Below are 22,240 nucleotides of genomic sequence, written 5' to 3' on the forward strand. Positions count from 1 at the left end.
TGTCTGAAATGATGTTTTCACCAGAACAGAGAGAGTGACTATAAGCAAACGTGCACACAGCGTTCCCTGAACTCTGAATTTGGCCTTCGGCTTTAAAAACAAAGCCACTGACAATTTTTTCCTTCTTCCCCTGAAAACGAAAACTTTTTTCCCAAATCCAAAATATTTACTTTTTGGCACTTATCTTCTGCTTAAAGTAAAACTATTCTTAGAGAACAGAGCTTCTATTTTTAGGAACTCTAGAGACAATACATTACCTCAGCCTCTAGCGTATTTACAAGTAATTGTGTTTATATGTGATGGAGTGGTCTCGCACTTTTTTCTCCTGTATTAAGAGCCATTTCATGTGTTATTTTCGCAAATCATTCATGCTGAGATAAATTGTGCATCCCTTTTTGAATTATTACACTGCTTGAATGCATACAGTACCTATACTCATTTTCGTGTATTCCGAATATGCCTATTTTCAAATGCAAAAAATGTATTTTTGGGTGGTTCGGTATACACATGCACTATTAAGTTATGTTTACTATTGATTAGGTTAGTAAATATGGACATGAATTTGTGGATTGGGTGTAGTGTGTTTATCTAGGAACCTGTATCGATACTCCAATTTCTGACCCTTGTCCGGTTATAAATCTCTAATATCCATACAACGGCACAGAAACCCGTTTCATAAATTAGTCATAGAGCATGCTGTCACATTAAGCAAGCACTATTCCTCCAGCTCCCTAGAAAGCACACCGAGTTCTCTAAACAAACCAAGCCTCCAGCAAACCTGGGAAATCCCCGCTGCTATTGTTTTGATTTCGTTCGAGAACTCCTGTAAAGAATGTAAGAACGACCAGTTCTTAATGACATCCTTATTGACGTCTTATGTCCATCCTTACGTCAAACCTGGCACCTCTCAGGTATAAATATACCGACACTGCCCTAAGTAAAGACACGGTGGTGATGAGCTTGGAGCAGCGACTACTTGCCGGAGAGCCCAGCTGATGCGAGAGCCCACGGACGCTGCCCCTCCCTTCTTGACGCGCTGAGGAAGAACGCTGCCTTTCCTCTTGCCGAGGAATCCAGCCTCCACCGTTTCCAGCTTTCCCTCGCGGGTAACTGGGATACCGAGTCCTGAGAAAGAGATACCAGCCCTCCTGCCTTCTAAATCCCAGGTACTGAACTGACAAACCCCTTACAGAGAATTCTTGAGTCAGACTCTTGGCAAAACAAACTTAACTTAAACTGCTACTTACTTACTCCCTCCCATGTATTAGGCTTAGGTCAGGTACACCGGGGTAGGCGTAGTTAGAAGCACCAGTTGAGTACGATTAGTCAATGTATATATGTATGTATATCTTTTATCCATTTTATGGTAACATATGGCTAAGAAACCATATCAATGCTTTTACAGTATTATTTTATAATCCTGCTTTTACTGTATGCATTTTACTTAACCATCAGTATTACAATTGTAGCGATTCATTTCTCTTGTATGAGAAAAGAGACTGATCAATAGATAACACCTTTTATTGAAAACGCCCGTCTCTTCTTTTCTCTACAATCTGGTGAAACTAAGTATGCACGTATTGACTGAGTAAAATAGCTGTCTTTTGTTTTCACACGACTCTAGAGATATACTCTTGATCAGGGAGAGCAAAGTTGTCATGTTCTATGGTTGTCAGAAACTAAATCCCTTCTTGTCTATCTTGGGAGGTTAAACTCCTCCTCGTCTATTCGAGAAAGTTTCTAGTGAACTCTGAGCTAGCTGGCACACAAAACATAGGTCTAATATCGTCAGTAGAAGACCTAGTTAACCTCTGTCCTACGTCTATACTATTGAAGATATTATTCCAATGCGCAGAGCCTATTGGGAATATAGGAACTACACTACAGAACATCGCCCTACACATATTACTATATACATCCTTCTTTAAAAGCAAGTTTACACCATCGTAACGCCTTTCCTATAAAGTTAAAACACATATATGCACACATATTATACGCACATGGGGTTGATTAGTGTATACTTCAAACTCATGTTTTTCTAGTGTATTTCTAGAACAACTATCTCTAAAACCCATGTTTCATTTTTGCCGTGAGGCCGGAGTTTGCAATGATGTTGGTCATTGCTATCCCTGCGGTTATGCTTCAAAAGCGGAAAGCGCTGGGATGCCCAAGGGTAACTGCGCGCTATATAAAATTTTAAATAAATAAATAAAGCAAAAGCAGGAATTTAATAGTCACCACAGCATAAAAACAATATTACTAAATAATTAATTCTAAGAACACAGTAGGTAACTCAGTATATAATTAACTCTAAAAAAAGTAGCAACATCTCATTATCTCGATAACAATGCGTATTAATGATTCACTGAAATATTTTTTTATATTTCGCGCAATATTCGTGACAACGCCGATAGTCGTGATGTTCCCGCGATGATACACTGGGGGCCACGCTGACGGTCACGGCATTGTCACAAATATCACATGCAATTAAAAAAAAAATCATCTCATACAGTTAGTCACGCACCTATTGAATCATCCAATCAGGCATTCATACACCCAATGATTCACCAATGCACCTTGGTATATATTTTAACAGTCAAACTTGTTTAAAACCCTTACAGTCACAGGATTATGTAATGAGGGAATTTGTTTGAGATGTAATCAGTGATGTCATGAGGGATATTACTGACCATGTTATCAGTGATTCAATATGTGAGGTCATAAGCAGTGTATTGTGAGAATGCAAGATATAATTAGCTCACTAACTATACCAGCTGAATTTCTTTGGTTTTGTATGTGTGAGATGTCAGCCTAGCTATAACATTCCGGTAACCTTAGTTTGTTCCAGTGAATTTTCAAGGTTTTTTAAATGCTAAGTCCTAACTATAATGTCCCTGTAAACTTGATTTTTTTCAGTGATTTTCCAAGTTTTAAAAAGGAAAACCTTGGTTTTTTAATGTGAATGCATAAGCTTTTTCAAATGTTAGGTTCTAATTATCAGATTTCTCTATGCTTTAGTTTTCAAATTGAATTATAGATTATTATGTTTTCAGACTAGACCATTCCTCTAACATATTATTTCTTTGTAAATATTTATAACATATTTCTTTTTTTGTGAAATGCATTTTGAAACCGTATCGTAATGAACATATTTTGTTTATTAACTAAATAATTGTAAACATTAAAAGCAGCAAATTAAAATGTTTTAAGAACTTTTTTGTTTATAAATAAAAATAATGTTCAGTAAATTTGTGACAGTGATTGTACAGTGAAATGCATTATTGAGTATATGTATTGATATGTAAGGATTTGATTGTATATTTAATAAAAACATTTTAATATGTTTTTTTGTAATTGTAGTATTTTATTTTCAAACATAGGGTTCGTGTACCGGTGTGAATGCCCCCATCTGGTACATGACTCTGGCGCAGTATAACAAAGACAATTATATATGTATAGTAAAGTTTTTCAAATTAGTTTGAAGGGAGACGATTATTAATACAGTAAATACTAAAATATAGGATGTGACAAATATTATTAAAATGTTGTTTATCAACAATTTCTAAAAAGTCACAGTGGTGTCACATACCGTTTTTTGGGCATTGTGTTGGGTACGCAATTCCAACACAGTGTTGGCACTATTAATACAAATATAAATATGTATTTGTGTTCTTCATTTTTAGACTATAGTTTTAGTTCCACACGAACCAAAATATTAATTTAATTTTAGAATGTTTTTTTTTTATGGGGGGGCGACTTTAATGTAGCTATGACACCTGGACTGGATAGATCAGATGGGCAGGCCCATTATCATCCTAAGGCGAGGGAGACGCTGAGGCATCATCGAGGATGAAGGGCTTGTGGATGGCTGGAGACATATGCACCCCCTGCTTCGTGCTGGGACACATTTTACTTCCTATACAGGCACGTGGGCTAGGATAGACTATTGCCTTCTGTCTAGAGATCTGTATTACGGTTGCCAGACATTTGGCTAGGACTGAGTCAGATCACTGTCCGGTATTAATTTCCCTGGCCATGCCGGGTTATGACAGCCCTCGGCGCCCTTGGCGGTTACAGCCGAATGCCCTGTTAGACACTGTTTTCCATGAAGAACTGAGGACGGACATAGAAGAATTTTTTCCCCACAACAAGGACACTGTTGACAACGTTGAGACGGTATGGGAGGCCTTTAAAGTCACCGTTAGGGGGTGGTGTATTGCTAAAAGTTTTGGGGTGTTACGGGATATTCAGAGAACAATGCGGAGGCTAGAAGGGGAACTGCAGGGACTGGAGCGGCAGATGCTGGGGAAGGATACAGGACACCTACATCAACAATTTCGCACCAAACTTTCGGAGTATGAGGCAGAGGCGCAGCGGGAGGTGCATTTCAGGGGAAAATATTGGAAAGCTTGTGCATATAATGAAGGAGAGAGACCTGGTAGGGCACTATCGATGGCGGTGCGAGGGGCACGGGGAACTAACACCATTTTGGAACTTGAGGATGCCTCGGGAGAGGCCTGTAGGGATAATGATCGTATACTAGCTACGCTCCAAGCACATTATATGCACCTATATACTACTCAATCTGCCTGTGACATAGACCTTGAAGGCTTTCTGGGGGATCTGGCACTATGCTGGCTGACCGACGCAGATAGAGCATTCCTAAGCGCCTCTTTCGAGCTTGATGAGATTCGAGATGCCATAATGTCTCTTGGCAACGGGAAGGCGCCCGGTCTGGACGGGATCCCGGTGGAGTTTTACAAATGTTACATTGATGTTATGGCTCCTGTGTTGCGAGAAGTGTTTGAGGACTCCTTGGAGGTGGGGACATTGCCCCGCTCTATGAAAGAGGTGGTTATCACTTCCTTGCTGAAGCTGGGTAAGGCTCCAACGCAATGTGACTCCTATCACCCATTGTCGTTACTTAACTGTGACGCCAAGATTCTTACCAAAGTTCTGGCTACGAGACTCTCATTACTCATGACTAGAATTATACTCCCTGATCAGTCGGGCTTTGTCCCGATTAGGGCGACTTCACATAATCTAAGGACCGTCTTTTCACTTATACAAACGGTAGCCCCGGAACTTCCCTTGGCTGCGATCTTCTTAGACGCATCTAAGGCGTTTGATTCTGTGGAATGGCGATATTTATTTACTGTTCTGAATAAGATGGGATTCCCGCCGTTGTTTGTGGGATGGATACGATTACTATACACTGGTCCTACAGCTAGGGTACTGGCGAATGGACGACTGTCGGAGTCCTTTGCAATAACTAGGGGCACCCGTCAAGGATGCCCGCTGTCCCCCCTCTTATTCGCCATTGCGATAGAACCATTGGCGTGTCGCATACGGCAGTTACACAAGGACAGCTCCTTTCAATGCTTTCAGAGACAAATTTCCATCTCGCTCTATGCGGACGATGTAACACTCTATGTCAAAGATCTGCAGAATAACTTGAATTCCCTATTGAGAGAGTTTGTGGTCTATGGTGTGCTCTCTGGAGTAATGATCAATTGGGGGAAGTCGCAGGTGTTCCCTTTGACTGCTGCGGTGCCTGAATTTCCCTTGGATTAGACCCTGGAATGGTGCCATGCTGATCTGCGATACTTAGGCATCCAGATTTCTAGAGACAAAGATGAGACGCTCCGGCTTAATTATGGCCCGGCGATTACCAAACTGTCTGAGTCGGTTACACGTTGGATTGGTCTTCCTCTATCGATGGCTGGCAGAGTGTCCCTCATCAAGATGGTAATTTTGCCCCGGTTCTTTTATTATTTTCTTAACATACCCTATCCAGGGTCCTTCTTTTTCAAGACCTTGAGGTCTGAACTGATCCGACTGGTGTGGGGGTGTAGACAGGCAAGGCTCAAATGGGCCGTCATGGCGCAGCCTTTTGAAATGGGAGGTTTTGATATACCGGATTTTGAGGCGTACTACCTGAGCGCACAGGCGCGTCCTTATATTACTGGGTAAAGCCTACTTCCTTCATGCCGCAGATAGCCGTTGAGGACTGGATTGCCCATCCGCTACCGTTAACTGGAATTGTCTATGGTCCTGTCACGGTTTTAGACACACCGCCTACCACGGTGACATGCACAGTGGACGCTTGTCAGAGGATAGTGCGCCGATTGCAGATACCGATGCTCTACACGCCCCAAATGCCCCTTTCTTACCACCCTCAGATGGCTTTGCTTCAAGAAGCGGGCTTCCGCCATATGTGTCGCAGGCTCAACATAGCAACGTGGGGCGACTTGTTTACGGGTGGAACCTTTCGCTCTCGGGAGCAATTCTTCGGCGAATACCCCCCCAGTCCTCTGGAAGGGTTTTATTTTATACGATTGCGCGAGGGAATGAAAGCGGTGATCCCGGATTACCCCAAGGAACCGCCTTGCACAGCCCCTCCTACTGTGGTCCTGAATAGCTCGGATGGCACACATCTTGTGTCTCGCATATACAGTAGTATTCGTAGTGATGTACCGGTAGTGCCGGATGCGGCCAGGGCGCATTGGGCTACAGATTTTGGTAGGGAGGTGACAGATGACCAATGGGAGTATTGCTGTGGACTCAAGGGGACTTTGATGTCAAGCTGCCGTTTCAAGATAATCCATTATAAGTTTTTACACAGACTGTACTACACGCCGGCTCGAAAATACAGGTTTCGTCTGGCAGACTCGGACTGCTGTGAACGCTGTGGGCAGCCTGGTGTTGGGTTTTTGCATCTTGCATGGAGTGCCCGCAAGTGAGAGCATACTGGGAGCAGGTCCATGAGGCACTGGAGCTCATGACTAATAGCATAATTGGTACTGATCCCCTTATGTTATTGCTGGGTTACACAGCGCAGATTCCGAAGAGTGGCAGGAAATTCACTAATGTGGCAATCATGCTGGCTAGACGCCGATTAGCGTGCAGGTGGGGGCGGGGGCGTGCCCCCAAATTCAAGGCATGGTTGCAAGACATGGTATACTGTCAGGAGCAATATGGGATATACTCGGAAATGCAGCCAATGACATCTAGGCCGGCAGATATATGGGGTCCACTATACACATATCTGATACAGACGGCGGCACAGGCACCTGCTGACACCGTGTCAGATACAGAGGGAAGGCATACCCCTACATACTCATCATCACTCGTAGATAAATAACGCATCTAGGATATGAAGGCACTGGAGGGTTCATCACTCCTCTCACACGGCCTGCACTGGGCAGCTCTGGGGGTCGGGTTGCGAGGACCTTGGCTATGGTTTGAGTGGGAGTTGATGCTTCAGTGGCACCAGTGGTCTATCACGGCGCTTCTCTGGACGTGTGCTGAGCGGGCACGGCTCCTCCTGTTCTACCATCTACCCGCGGCACTATTTTTCGCGGGTACTTCATGCCTGTTCAGGGGTGGCAGTGACATATGTCCACGTAGGGGGCCGCACGATCACACTGCCAACGTTACTGATGCGTGCATATCTAATCATACTGTGCAAAAAGGGAAAGCTCAACGGTTGAATATTGTTTGCATGGATCGCATACCCCTTCATTACCTAAGTATATGCCATAGTTGAATATCTTTCGCTGATATTACTGCTTTATATATATAGTGATGCTAGTCGACTACGCGGCCGGCCCGTAGTGGTTGTAGGCAGCTTGCTGTGTCATAAGGTGCTTGTTCTAAATTGCGCATGGATGCTTTCATGCTAGAATCTCACACTGCCGGCCATGCTGTGGTTGTAGGCATCAAGCTGTGTACCTTTACCTGAAAGTTAATAAAGGTTTCCTGAAAATCAAAAAAATTAAAAAAAAAATTACAATGTTTTATTGTTTTTTCAAATATAATTTTTGGGAACCGCGATACTATTGCGAACCGTCCCGTCACATATTTCTAGTGTCGCTTAGGGTGCGTGACTCTACCAATTTTTCTGAAGAATTAAAATATATATATTTAATTATGTTTTTAGTTTACATTAAATGATTAGGTACGCTTAAAAAATTTAGCATGGTATATTTTTAAAGTACATACAAATTCAAATGTAATACCTTTTTACGGTTCCGGGTTGGATGAGCAAGGGGGACGCATGGGGGTCATTCTCCCCATGTGACATAAAATCAAAAGGCTCTTATTGGCTAAAGAGCTTTCTATCATATTGATAGTCTCATGCATTTTCATTTTCATTTGGGTGTGGTACTGAACAGTATCATTTTTAAAGAAAGCAACCATTTAGAAGGTTCTTTGTTGTTTTTTTCTTGTGCTTAAGAGAAGATAGCAGCCTCTTCTGATTGGCAGCAGGAGGAGGAAGACAACATGGGTATTTTTTTGGAATTCCTGAACGGGAGAAAAAGGTGACTGCAGGTCATGGTCTAGATAAGGAGACACACCTGATGATGATGTGTGTATTTCTCCAATTCTCCAAGACCTCCAGTGATGGATCAGACCCCAAATGTTATGTGTGGGTAAGATGGTGTGGACAAATTAAATTGCAGTGAAAAGAGAGTATAAACAAAAATCAAAGAGTGCTATTTAAAATTGGCTACCATAATACGAAGGAAAACTTTATTGGGGATTAATCATGGTGTCAAGATTAAAAGAAGTGTATGACAGTCTGAAATAATGGGTGCCCAAGCTAGATAGTGAGGTGGTCAACATGTTTCTGCCATGCAGGGGCGTCTCACCTACCAGGCTTTCATCAGGACCTTGGAAATACACTACTGCAATAACGTACAAAAAATCTAAATTAATTAAATGTTACCACAAGATACTGGATACTCTACCGTCCGCGAACTACTTTCTGCGTCGGTATTTCCAGAATTTCTAAGGGATTCTTTCCTGAAAAAATTCAAAAACACACAGATATATATCCAACATATACACCACGTGCTTACTGTCAAAATATATTTTTTTTTTTTAAAGTTTATCAATTTGCTTCTAAGTCAACCTTCACAGAGATAGTGCTAGAAAAAAGATTGTATACATTTTATTTTACTCACCCAAATATTCTTGGGAGTAAACCTCACCTCTCCTGGCCACTGCTCAGGAAATAGAGGCCCCGCACTGTAGTAATGGAAAATGATTATTTACATGTATGTGGGTAATCCTGTTAAAGTAAAACCCAACTAGTAAGTATCCACTACATGTGCTCTCCTCAAAAAAGAACTAAAAAAACCTTAGTATTAAGTCACTTAAAAAATAGAGATGGCTCAAAATCTCATAGACTGTCATTAAAACGTCAGAATAGATGTTGTTAAAAAACAGAGTTGTACTATACAGAGTACTGCTTTTGTAAGTATTTCTGATATCAAAACTATGTAACATGGACCAGAAAATGGCTAGAAGTTGACACATAGTCTCTTGCTTCTGTCTTTTTGCTCAGTCTTCGTTGCTTAGTGTTGACCACTACTAGTCTTTGTGTTTTCGCTATATGTGTACTGGGGGTGTAGACTGGTTTTAGTGGCCGTTAAATATAATTTCCCCTTGGACCCTTCCTAACTTGTTGTGTTACTAGTTTTAACTATGCCACTTACTTTGCCTGAGTTCGCCAGTGCTGGACTTCTCTGTCCTAAGTGCTCAACTGTGCTTAGCATCGGAGAGCAAGTATTTTCAATGATGCTTATAAAAAAACATGGTTGTTAATTTTTATTTCCCCTTGTTGAAGCACACCTTTTTTATGCCTGTTTTTTTAACAAAACTGTAAACAAAAAAACTTCTAAATAGTTACAAAACACAAAAAAATATGTTAGGTTCTTCTTGCAAGAACATCCTAAACTGGTTAAAGAAAGAGAAAATATATGTTATATGTATGTTTGTGACACTATGGGCCCTATTCCAATGCGGTTAGGAAAGTATTCCCACCCAGGGACCGATTACGATGCGGTTAGTAAGTCCTCCTAAAGGCATTTGCTCCATCCGAATCGGATCAGGAACGTGTGGTTAGGAACGCAGGCTCCCATAGAAGTCAATGGAAGTCCAACCAAATCGTATCAGGATGTCATCAGGGATGTCATTTGAGATGTAATCAGTGATGTAATCAGTGATGTCACTGACCATGTCATGAATGATGTAATATGTGACATCATTATCAGTGGATTGCGGGCGCGAGAGTTACCGTTAGTGCAACTATCTATAACAGAGGAATTTCAATGGTTTTGTTTGAGTGAAACGTCCAGCTAACTATAACACCGCTAAAACCTAAGATTTTTTCTGTGAATTTCTATGGGTTTTTTTAAATGCTAATTCCTAACTATAACCTGCTTGAAACCTATGTTTTTTTCAGCGAATTCCAAAGGTTTTTTAAATGACAATTCCTACTTGTAACCTTGACCACTTCCCCATATTTTTAACAAGAAACCAAATGTACAATGCTACCTAAAAAATCAGGCAATAGTTCCACTTACCACTAACAAATAAACATCAACATGTAACTACTGTAAGAAAGTCGAATATGTACTGCGTGATTTGCATCCAACTCACCCCCATATTTAAAGAGCAATATGTGATAGAGGTTCTAATTATACACTTCCGACACCCAACAAAATCACAATACCCAGCGCCACGACCACCACAACCACCCCATGGACCCCTCCCCCCTACTATCTCAGAGGTCAGACTTTGCTACCATTGCTTCCTGCTCGGAACGCACATCATCGCAGGCTCCACAGAACGTTGTTGCTTCAGTTGCCACTAACTCTGTGTACCACTTATCATCGCTGGCTGCACACACACTAAATTATCAATACTGTGAAGCTCTAATCAATACCACGTGGTCATGGGCTCTTGCTAACCGCTGCCTCTTGCCTACACTCCGGTCATCAGAGCTCACAATTAATTACTCTGTTGATTTATTATTTACAGAGTACAATACCAAACTAAGTATAACATTTATCAAACCCTATACAATATCCTGTTATTATGCTTCCTTTAGCAACTTATTTTATATAACTTATAGATGTACTTGAATATGTGGATAGCATAGGTCATAATTTGAACCTCACTTTTTCTTCATTGGAAACCTGAATGTCTTTTTTGGAGACAAAAATGGCTACACCACTGGAAGAATCATCTGATTCTGATCATTTTGTTGCTGAAGAATTCATAACCATCGATGGTACTTTTTTTTTTCCTCATTGTACATGCAGTCCGGTATGCAACATTCAATGCTTTGAATGCTGCCCATTCACACCAAGCATCATCGCTGGGTGAGCACACACTAAACACCAGATGTACCACTAACTCAGTACACCATAAATAATCACCACAAGCTTTATTAAGGTAAAATTCTGTAGTCAAAAAACATTTTCCCCAGTGCGGCCTATCCGAACCACGCATCATCGTGGGTTACGTACATGCTCAGTCCCAAAGGTACTACTAACTCAGTGCGTAGATATAAGAGTGAGAGGTAGCCCTTAACGTTATCAAGGCAAATGAGGTGTAAGTACCTAAATACAAAGTGATCCCCTTGATCAAACTCTAAGATTGTACTCAATTTAGCCGAAAGAGGGGACCCTATGCCCGCATAAAGTAGGCAGGGCCCCTACATTTTACTTGAAGAGTTAAATTAAAACCATATACTCTTCCCTCCTAAATTCTATACCACCCTTACATCCAATCCCTGGCTCATAAATTTCGAGAGGCCAAAACTAGATGAAGAGGTGGACAACGACAATCATACTTATATTTACACAATGTATAAAGTAGACTATGGTTTATTCTGTTGATTTGGGAAAAGAGATAAATAGAAATTAAATCATGTATAACATTGTTTTTTCTGTTTCTGCACTTAATAATCCCATGCATATTTATTGTAGGGAGAAAATTATTGACTATTTCGGTTTGACAGAAACATTGAAAGTCTTGATAAAAATGGTGTAACAAGCTATATCCATCGAAACGCGTTGACGCAAAATTGAGTACAATCTTGGTAACATACACTGTTGTTGAAATACAGATTATATCTATGTATACAACAAAGTGATAATATAGGATATTAGATGTACAACTGTATTGAGCAAATTTTATATCTTGCACATTTCTGTCTGTTTCAATTATGCTGGTCATAATTATGATGTATTCGTTTTTTATATAAAATTTCCCTTTTTTTGTGTATTCTGTTTTCATCAAATTGAACTATTGTACAATGTTTTTGCATATCAGTCTGTATTTTTTAATAGAAGTACTAGAACACTAGATACCACAAATAAAGTGTATTTTTATGACATTTGGGGCCAGATGTAGGTCGGCCAATACCGGTCGTAACGGCCGAAAATCGGTAATTTCGGCAGTTACCGATCGGTATACATGAAATGAAATGTAGGAGCCTAATTTTCACCGAACCGGTAAACATGAGTCGGTATAATTCCGACTCTGTAAATATGAGTCGGTATAATTCCGACTCGGTAAATATGAGTCGGTATAATTCCGACTCGGTAAATATGAGTCGGTTTTTTACCAATGCGGAAATTTCCGAATTCATATTTACCGAATTCTTATTTACCGATTCGGTAAATAAGAAACGGTAAAACAATGGGCATGGAGATGTAGGAAACCCGAAAAATACAGATTTTACGGAAATTCGGTATTTATGAGTCGCTATTTACCATGGATTGAATGCACGTGGTAACCAGGTGAAGGCCATAAAATGAGTCCCAAAATGCAACAGTGTGAGCAGAATGGCGGCTTTCTACGTCATTGCAAGACGGCAAAGACTACAGGCAGCAGGAGAGAGGGAATGGCTAAGGGAGGAACAAGTGTACAGGCAGAGGATAACACTTTTCCAAATGACAGAGCCAGAAATACTCCAGAGGTACAGGCTACATCCCCAAACCATCCAGGACCTGATCAGGGACCTACACCCACTCCTGGAGCACCCAAAACCCAGGGCCCACGCCATCCCACCCCATGTGCAGGTGCTGTGTAGCTTACACCTGCCTGCCTCTCGGAGCTACCAGAGTGTGATAGCTGCAGTGGGTGGTGTGTCCCAGAGCTGCCTGTCCCGCTTCTTCAGGAGGTTTCTTGACGCCATGATGCAGAGGATGGAGCATTATATTTCATTCCCTGACACACCTGCGGAACTTGCAAAGACCAAGACTTATTTCTATCAACTGGCACACTTCCCTCATGTGATAGGCTGCATAGATGGCACCCACGTACCACTCTGTCCACCTGCAGCCACAGAACACATATACAGGAACCGGAAGTCAACGCACTCCATCAATGTACAGGTCATATGCAACGCTGGCAACATCATCACAGACATTGTTGCGAAATTCCCAGGAAGTACCCATGATTCATACATATTTCAGAATAGTGGGATATACACACGCCTAGTTGCCGGAGAATTTGGAAACGGATACCTGTTAGGTAAATGACATTGACACACCCTGACACTCACAGTAGATTAATGTATCATGTACATGCAACTATTGTCAATTTTACTCCCCCCTAGGCGACAGTGCATATGCCCTGCGGTCCTTTGTGCTCACCCCCTACCTCAACCCATCCAACAGGAGTGAAAGGCGGTACAATGTGGCTCACAGATCTACACGCAATGTTGTGTAGCGGACATTTGGACTCCTCAAGAGCAGGTTTCGCTGCCTCCACAAGAGTGGAGGGGCACGCCAGTACACTCCAATCCTGTGCTGCAAAATCATTGCGACCTGTGCCATGTTACACAGTCTCGCCACCAAGGAAGGCACAGAGGTGGAGATCACACATCATGAGGACATTGATGATGACACAGAACAGGCAGAGCCCCATGCTACAGTAGCAAGAAACAAGGAAAAATGGAGAAAGGAGGAACCAATCTACACTATTTTTTCAAAATGGGAGACAATCAATTTGCCTACTTCTATGCCATAAGTTCAGTGTGGAATTAATCCGACATGTTAGGCATCACCACTCGCACAAGGGAACATGATTACACATTTTATTTTTTGTAATCAACATTCAATCTTTTTATCTCAATTCTTATTTTCTTTTTTTCTTTTAACAAACAAAAATGTTTTTTACGAACTCTTTATACACCATATATCACTATATACATATCTATATACGCACCTATATACAACATTTAACAACATAAACACTTATGACAAAAATACAAAATGACAAAAAATACAAACTTTTTCTTTTTTCACCCTAAAAAAATATATTGCAGCAAAGGCTGAGTGCCCTCCCATTAACTCTGGGTGGTGCACTAGGAGGTAGTCAGACACCAATGGTTCAATACACAAATTCATAGAACCTAAATCAAAAAAGGTGTCACAGGGCATTAATTTCCAAATCAATTTCAACACAGGGACTCCTCCATGTGGAAAGTGTCGACGCGGTCGCGTTTCGGCCTTCCAGTAAATCTGGCCTCTTCAGGACAGGGCGATAAACAACAAAAGAATTTCAATCCGGCAGCTGCAGGAAAAACGGGCCAATTCAAGGACCACCAATAACTTCTTTTAGTCAGCTGGTTTTAGAAGTATATTCAATCGCATCCCACTCTCTTTTTCTTTTCTCAGTTCACGGACTCTCTCTACTCAGCGACTAACTCCTCTATTCACCACCGCACAGAGCGCCATCATGGTTGGAATTACCACCCATGCTACAATAGCAGCACCAGCTACAGATGGGATACTGAGACGGGCAGAGATCACACAGCAATATTTCTGAGTAAGTAATGAGAAACAGACAGGCTGTGATAATGATGTACGTAGTTTTAATTTCACTACGCAAGTGCAATGATACCACACAATGGTTACACGAAATATCAATGTCTATGACTGGCTGGTCACAGTTAACACCACCATGACCTGTCCTTTGGGTGGAGGGCAAAGTCAATGTTTACGTCCACGGCTTACATGGAGGGACTGATGTGGCTGTGTGTCATGGCTTTTGGTGTGGCCTGTCTCTGTTGAATGACGCCTGCCGCTCCTGCGTATTTCTGGGACAGGAGTGCTTGCGCCTCTCCTGCTGGTGGATTCCTCACTGTCAGCCACTCGGGTGGCTGTCTGTTGTGCGAGCATGAGCTCCATGGCAGAGGTCACTCTGGCCATCCCCACAGATAAATTAGTGCAGCATTGAACAACAGCATCCTGCATCGCCACTGACCGTCTGCACAGCAGGGAGGTTGCAGTCGCAAATCTGTTTAAGGCTTTTGTCTGCTGCCGCACATCCACACGAGCCTTGAGCCTCTCCAGGTGGTCCCTTTCCAACTTGTCGCACAGGACAGTCATGCACTGGGTCATGTCTGTAATGCCAGATGCTAGCAACTGCATGCTCTCAGAAATGTCTCCTATGCCCTTGCCTATGTCATCCAGCTTGTTGTTGGTGCTGCGTGCCTGCCTCTGAACACCCATCATTGCTTTTGCCTGCAGGCGCTGGACCTTGACCATGGTGGCCTCCAGCCCGCAGAAGACCCCCTGACTGTGATGCCCTTCAGCTGCCTCCCATGACCTTCGTCCTCGGACACTGGCCCACACAGCTCTATGAGTGGGCTGCTGCTCAGCGTTGGCTGACTATAGTGGATTGATGGCCATGTCACATTCATCCTCTTCCTCCTCAAATGTTTCCAGTATGCGGGGAGTGGGCACATCAAGCCGCCTTGCCCTTTCCAGCACAGGGGACGGAGTTGTCGGGGTGGGGGTCTGTGCAGCTGCTCCTGACTCCTGACTCCCAAACAAAAGAGGAGACTGAGGCTGTGGTGTGGTTGTCTCCTCAGATGACTTGGCTGCCTGCTCTGTGTCCTTCCCTCCTTGAAATGTGCTGGGACCAGCTTCTTTTCTCCTCTTCTCCCTATCCTTTGCTGTGCTGCGCGATGACTCTCCTGTGGACAGACATGGACATTGTGTCAGTGGAGTAGTTCACCTTTGTCTCTTGATTAAATCACACTACTATCACACATTAGCCTGTCCCTCATTTGCTCATGCTAGTAGTGTGTCGAATCCCTTGCTGTATGGTATGCTGACTGCATTGAGGTATCTACCTATGACTACGGCTCCCATTATGCATTGCTGGGCATTACTGAAACCTGTTCTGGAGTGTGATGTAGGCACACAGACTGTGGAAGGGGAATAGGTAAATGGGTTAATGACAATGTACATGCATCTTACCTTCCTTCTTTGCAGCTCTTGCGGAGCTGTCAGCGTCCCCAATGCCATGGATGGATTCAGGCTCAATGGTGGATTCCACCAGCTCCTCAATGTCGGTGAGCCGTGGTGCTCGGTTTCTGCCTCCCCCTGTTGCTGCAGCTTCTTTTCGGTGGGCAGCTATTTTATTTTTGGTAATGATGCGAAGGTCATACCACCTTTTTTTTAAATCGTCTATTTCACGGTGGGTGACACCAATGGCATTTACCTTTTCTTGAATGTCAATCCAGGTAGTGCGCTTGATGGACTCCGCAACATGCAGTGATTGTTTCCCAAAAATCTTGCTGTAATGTTTGACAACCTCTGCAACAAGCACCTTCAGTTCTTCAGGGCTGAATTTCAATTTTCTTCTGCGCTCTGCAGCATCCCTCTGTCCATCCTGACTCTCCATGGTGCTCTACAGGTAAGCTCAGGGAAGCCTGCTCCTCAGTCTGTCCTCCTGCTCTCCTGACTGTTGGTTTCTGCACCTGCATGGGTGTGGCCACTCCCAGGTACTGGGGAGGGGTGCTTGATTCTGATTGGTTGATTCCACTGTACCTTTGGTTTTGGGTGTGGTTGGTGTTCCTGATTGGTTCACAGGCTCACATGTTTGTCAGTTTCAAATTTCCGAATCGGTATTTTCCGAATCAGTATTTTCCGATTCGGTAAATTCCGAATCGGTAAAACACATTCATTCCTATGGGCCATGAGGCCCATTGGAATGTATGGGTTTTACCGAATCAGAATTTACCGAGTCGGAGAATACCGATTCGGAAAATACCGATTTCAGATTCCGAGTAATTCCGAATCGGTAATTTTTACTGATTTTTTACCTACATCTCATTTTCCGATTCAGGAATACCGATTCGGTATGAGTCGGTATTTTAGAATCGGTAAAATGATTTTACCTACATCTGGCCCTTGGTTTCAGAGTAAATGTCACCTTATATTTGATTGTTTGTGCTGAGTTAGAGTTTGATCAAGGGGATCACTTTGTATTTAACTACTAACTCAGTGCACCATAGTTTATTTATTTATTTATTTATTTTTTGCATTTATAATGCGCGCAGATACCCACAAAGGGTTTCCCGGCGCAGGACTGAGAGACCGGCAACAACAGAAAGCATCACGGCCAGAGATCACAATTATTTGTTGAAAAGCCAGGTTTTGACGCTTTTCTTAAAACTGGCAAAGTTCTCCTCTTTTCGTAGCGCAGAGGGAAGGGAATTCCAAAGGGCTGGTCCAAGATGGTAAAAGGATTTCCCTCCCACTCTAGCCAGTTTGAATCTGGGAACCACAAAGTTTGCTCCGTTTGAAGAGCGGAGATTGCGGGCAGGGGAGTAGGGCCTAACTAGTTTTTGCAAATACTTAGGTGCAGTTCCTGCCTTGATCTTAAACATGTAGGTCAAGGCTTTGAAACGAACACGGTTCTCTACCCTAAGCCAGTGCAGGTTTTTAATAGTTCATTGCCACATGGCCGTATTCAGGCATAATTTAACTGATTCTTCTTGCATTATTTATAAAGTGCAGTAGCAAACAAAGTAACGTCTCTCAAACCTACACAAAATCACCATATGGCCTTACTTTGCCAGAATTCACAAGACATGAATCATTACTATCAGTACAGCCTAACCAGACCACACATCATCGCAGGCTCCACAGAACGTTGTTGTTTTAGGTACCACTAGCTCAGTGGAAACCAAACTAAGTATAATACCTATCACACCCTACAAATATCCCTTTAGTAAGCTTCCTTCATTTTTTTTATATTACTTAAAGATTTAGTTGAATAATAAAATGCACGCTGCATACATGTTCTATCTTCCACTTCAACTATAATTGCAGATGATGCACTCCACCCTAAGATCTACACCGCGGACAGCAGGGTTTCCAACTTGAATTCACCTTTGCAGCTACACTATAGACAGTAGGGAATTCAACCTTGATTTATTTAATGCAGACGCAATCATAGTGTATCTATTCAGATTTTGTTAAAATAAGTGAAAAAAAGCATTGTTCTATTCCTGCACTGACTACTAGCTTCCTTGTACACTGTGTACAGTAGGGTTCTCAACTTGAATTTACCTTTTCACCTACACTACAGACAGCATTAAAGTCTGCCTCAATTTCTTTAAAGCAGAGAAAAAAATAGTGCTGTTGCACTGCTAGTATGCGCAAGCACCTCAAATCGTTGCATCCTGTGAACTATGATAACAAAGAATGTAGAAGCATGCGCCAAAATGTACCTCCATCACTGGCAATACCAAGTACCTCTGGGGTATCACCTTCAACATCGCCACCAGAAATACGTCCCCAATTTGTGAAAGTTAGAATGCACTGCGTGAAGTGGAGTCGTTTAATTTGTTATCGGGCGCAATCAGTACACCTAGTTTGCACAGCAATTGATAACCATCAATGCTAGATTTTGTTTTCCCCCTCAAAGTTCAGATAGTCCAGTATGCAAGTTCAAGTTCAGAGATTTGTATAGCGCACTACTCACCCAAAGGGTCTCAAGGCGCTTGAGGGAGGGTGGGAGCATTACTTATAGAATAGCCAGGTTTTTAGTTGTTTTCTGAAGGAGAGGTGGTTTTGTGTGAGGCGGAGGTGAGTGGGGAGAGAATTCCAGGTTTTGGCCGCTAAGTAGGAGAAGGATCTTCCTCCCATGGTGGATCTATGGATGCGCGGGATAGCGGCGAGGGCTTGATTGGATGATCGTAGTTGGCGGGTGGGTGTGTAAAAGGACATTCGTGTGTTGAGGCATTCGGGTCCTAGGTCGTAGAGGGCCTTATGTGCGTGGGTGAGGAGACGGAACGTTATTCTCTTATTGACGGGGAGCCAGTGGAGGTCTTTCAGGTGACCGGAAATGTGAGCTTGACGGGGGATGTCCCGTATGAGTCTGGCTGAGGCGTTTTGGATGCATTGGAGATTTTTCTATAGTTTGGCTGTGGTTCCGGCGTAGAGTGTATTTCCATAATCCAGTCAGCTAGTGACCAGTGCATGGGTGACTTTCTTTCTTGTTTCGGTGGGGATCCAACGGAAGATTTTTTTGAGCATGCGTAGGATGTTGAAGCATGAGGATGAGATGGCGTTGACTTGTCTGGTCATCGAGAGGGAGGAGTCTAGGATGAAGCCTAGGTTACGTGCGTGATCTGTAGGTATGGGTGCTGTACCCCAGGCCGGTGGCCACCATGAGTCGTCCCAGGCAGAGGGGGATGATCCTAAGACGAGGACTTCCGTTTTGTCCGAGTTTAGTTTTAAGCAGCTGTTCTTCATCCATTTGGCAACTTCTCTCATTCCTTCATGTAGATTGGTTTTGGCAGTGTTTGGGACTTTGGTGAGGGAGAGGATCAGTTGGGTGTCGTCTGCGTAGGAGATGATGTTGAGGTTATGTTGTCGCGCAATGGATGCGAGGGGACTCATGTAAACGTTGAAGAGGGTGGGACTGAGTGATGATCCTTGTGGTACGCCGCAGATGACTTCGGTGGGCTCTGAATTGAATGGGGGAGGCGGACTCTCTGGGTTCTTCCGGCGAGGAACGAGATGATCCAGTCCAAAGCTTTTCCTTGTATTCCGACGTTGCTGAGGCGTTGTATGAGGGTGCTATGACTGACTGTGTCGAAGGCGGCGGAGAGGTCAAGTAGGATGAGGGCAACTGTTTCTCCATTGTCCAGTAGCGTTCGGATGTCGTCTGTGGCAGCGATGAGGGCGGTTTCGGTGCTGTGTTTGGCTCGGAAGCCGGACTGTGAGGGGTCGAGGGAATTGTTGGATTCGAGGAAGGCGGCGAGCTGGCTATTTACGGCTTTCTCAATGACTTAGGCAGGGAATGGGAGCAGTGAGATGGGGCGGTAGTTCTTAAGTTCAGTGGGGTCTGCTGTGGGTTTCTTCAGAAGGGCATGTTTCCAGCTTTCCGGGAAGGTAGCAGTGTTGAGGGAGCAGTTGATGACATCTCGGAGATGGGGTGCGATGATGGAGTCTGCTTTGTTGATGATGTGGTGGGGACATGGGTCGGTTGGTGAACCTGAGTGGATGGAGTTCATCAGGCGGATGGTGTCTTCAGTAGTGATTGGGTTCCAGGCGCAAAGGTTGTGAGAGTGCTGTTTTGGTTCGGAGGTGGGTGGAGTGGACTGTTCTTCGGACTGGTTATCAAAGCTGTTATGTATGTCGGCGATTTTGTTGTGGAAGAAAGAGGATAAGGAGTCGCAGAGGTCTTGGGAGGGGGTGATGTCGTTGGTGCCGGCGGTGGGGTAGGTAAATTCTTTGACGATTTTGAACAGTTCCTTGCTGTTGTGGGCGTTGTTGTCGAGTCGATCCTTAAATGCTGATTTCTTGGTAGATCGGATCAATTGGTGGTGCTTGCGGGTGGCGTCCTTGAAGGTGGTCAGGTTGTCAGTGGTTGGGTTTTTTCTCCAGGTTTTCTCGAGGGTAAGACATAACTTCTTGGATTTCTTAAGGTCATCGTTGAACCAGGGGGCCTTTTTGCTACCTTGTTTGATCTGGTGGTTTTTCAAGGGTGCTAATTCGTCAGCGCTGTGGGTGATCCATTGTGTGAATTTGGTGGCAGCTTGGTTTGGGTCCGATGATATGGCGGGAGGGTTTTGGTTAAGCTATGTGAAGAGTTGGTCTGTGGTGATTTTGTTCCAGTTTCTTCGAGGAATAGGTTGTGGGGGGTTGTGGGTCGTGGTCTTTTTGTAGCTGAAGTGAACGCAGCTGTGGTCCGTCCAATGGAGAGCTGTGGTGTGATCAAAGGAGATGTGTTTGCTGTAGGTGAAGATAGGGTCGAGCGTGTGTCCTGCTAAGTGGGTGGGGGTGTCAACAAGTTGTTTGAGTCCGAGATTGGTCAGGTTGTCCAGAAGGGTGGTGGTGTTGCTGTCGTTGTTCTTTTCCAGGTGGAAGTTGAGGTCTCCCAGTAGAATGTAGTTCTCGGAGGGGAGGGCATGTGGGCTGATGAAGTCAGTGATGTCTTCGTTGAATTGTGTGCGGGTTCCTGGTGGTCTGTAGATGAGGGTGCCTCTAAGTGTGGTCCTGGGGTCGGTGTGGATCTGGAAGTGAAGGTGTTCGGCGGTCGCAAGGTTATCGTCGGAGCTGGTCGTGATTCGGATGGTGTTCTTATGGATGATGGCGATGCCTCCTCCTCTTTGGTTGGTGCGGTCCTTTCGGATGATCTTATAAGCGTCCGGGATGGCTATGGCGATGTCGGGCGCTGATGAGGCGTTCATCCAGGTTTCTGTAAGGAAGGCGACGTCTGGCGATGCAGTGTCGAGTAGGTCCCAGAGTTCAGTGGCGTGTGTGTGGACCGAGCGGGTGTTCAGCAGGATGCACTTCAGGTGGTTAGAATCGGAGCTTTGTTTGGAGGAAGTGGATTTGGTGTTGGCCTTGATGCAGGCGAACTTGCAGGAGTGGCAGGCGAATGGTCCATGGATGTGTCCTGGGGCAGCTTCGCAGCATTGTGGTGTGCGTCCGGGGTTAAGGGCAGTGAGGGTAGTGGCGTCATACGTTATTCGGGTGGAGTGGGATTTGCGGGGGCCAAGGTGTCTGGCGCTGGGCGCGGTCCAGGCACGGACGGGCGTAGACGGGCTTACCTTTGGCACACCTTTGTGGCGCGACCGCTGCGCGTGAACGCTGCGCGCAAAGGCATCCGTCATATGTGATGGTGGAGAGGGGAGGGGTGAGGGAGGAGCAGCTGGGAGGCGGGAGCGGGGCACAGAAACCAAAATACAGGCAGCACAATTCAGCAGAGCGTTGCAGCGCGCTATGGTAGACTAGCGCCACGATAATATGCAAATTAGCGCTCGTGAGATAGGCAAGGCAGCGCAGCACAGTTGATCCGGTAATTATAGCGTAATGTGGCGATGTAGCACAGCGAGGGTAATCAATAACTATACAATGCAGGCTGTAGTCTGGCTGTGGGCGCTACGATACCACTTAGTCTCGCAGGGCAGGGAGCAGCGTGAGGAGCGACCGCCTCCGAGGTAATCAGGACGGTCACAACGATTCAGCGGGAGAGTGGAGCCTGACTAACAGTGGGAGGGAGGAGCAGCTAGGAGGCGGGAGCGGGGCGGAGAGCCAGGCAGGGAGGCACAAACAACAACCAAACACAAAATGGCAGTCAGCCCAAAAGCGAAACCGGGTTGGGGCACACTATGAGGATAATA

This window comes from Lissotriton helveticus, chromosome 4_1 (assembly GCF_964261635.1).
Source record: "Lissotriton helveticus chromosome 4_1, aLisHel1.1, whole genome shotgun sequence".
Classification (NCBI taxonomy): Eukaryota; Metazoa; Chordata; class Amphibia; order Caudata; family Salamandridae; genus Lissotriton; species Lissotriton helveticus.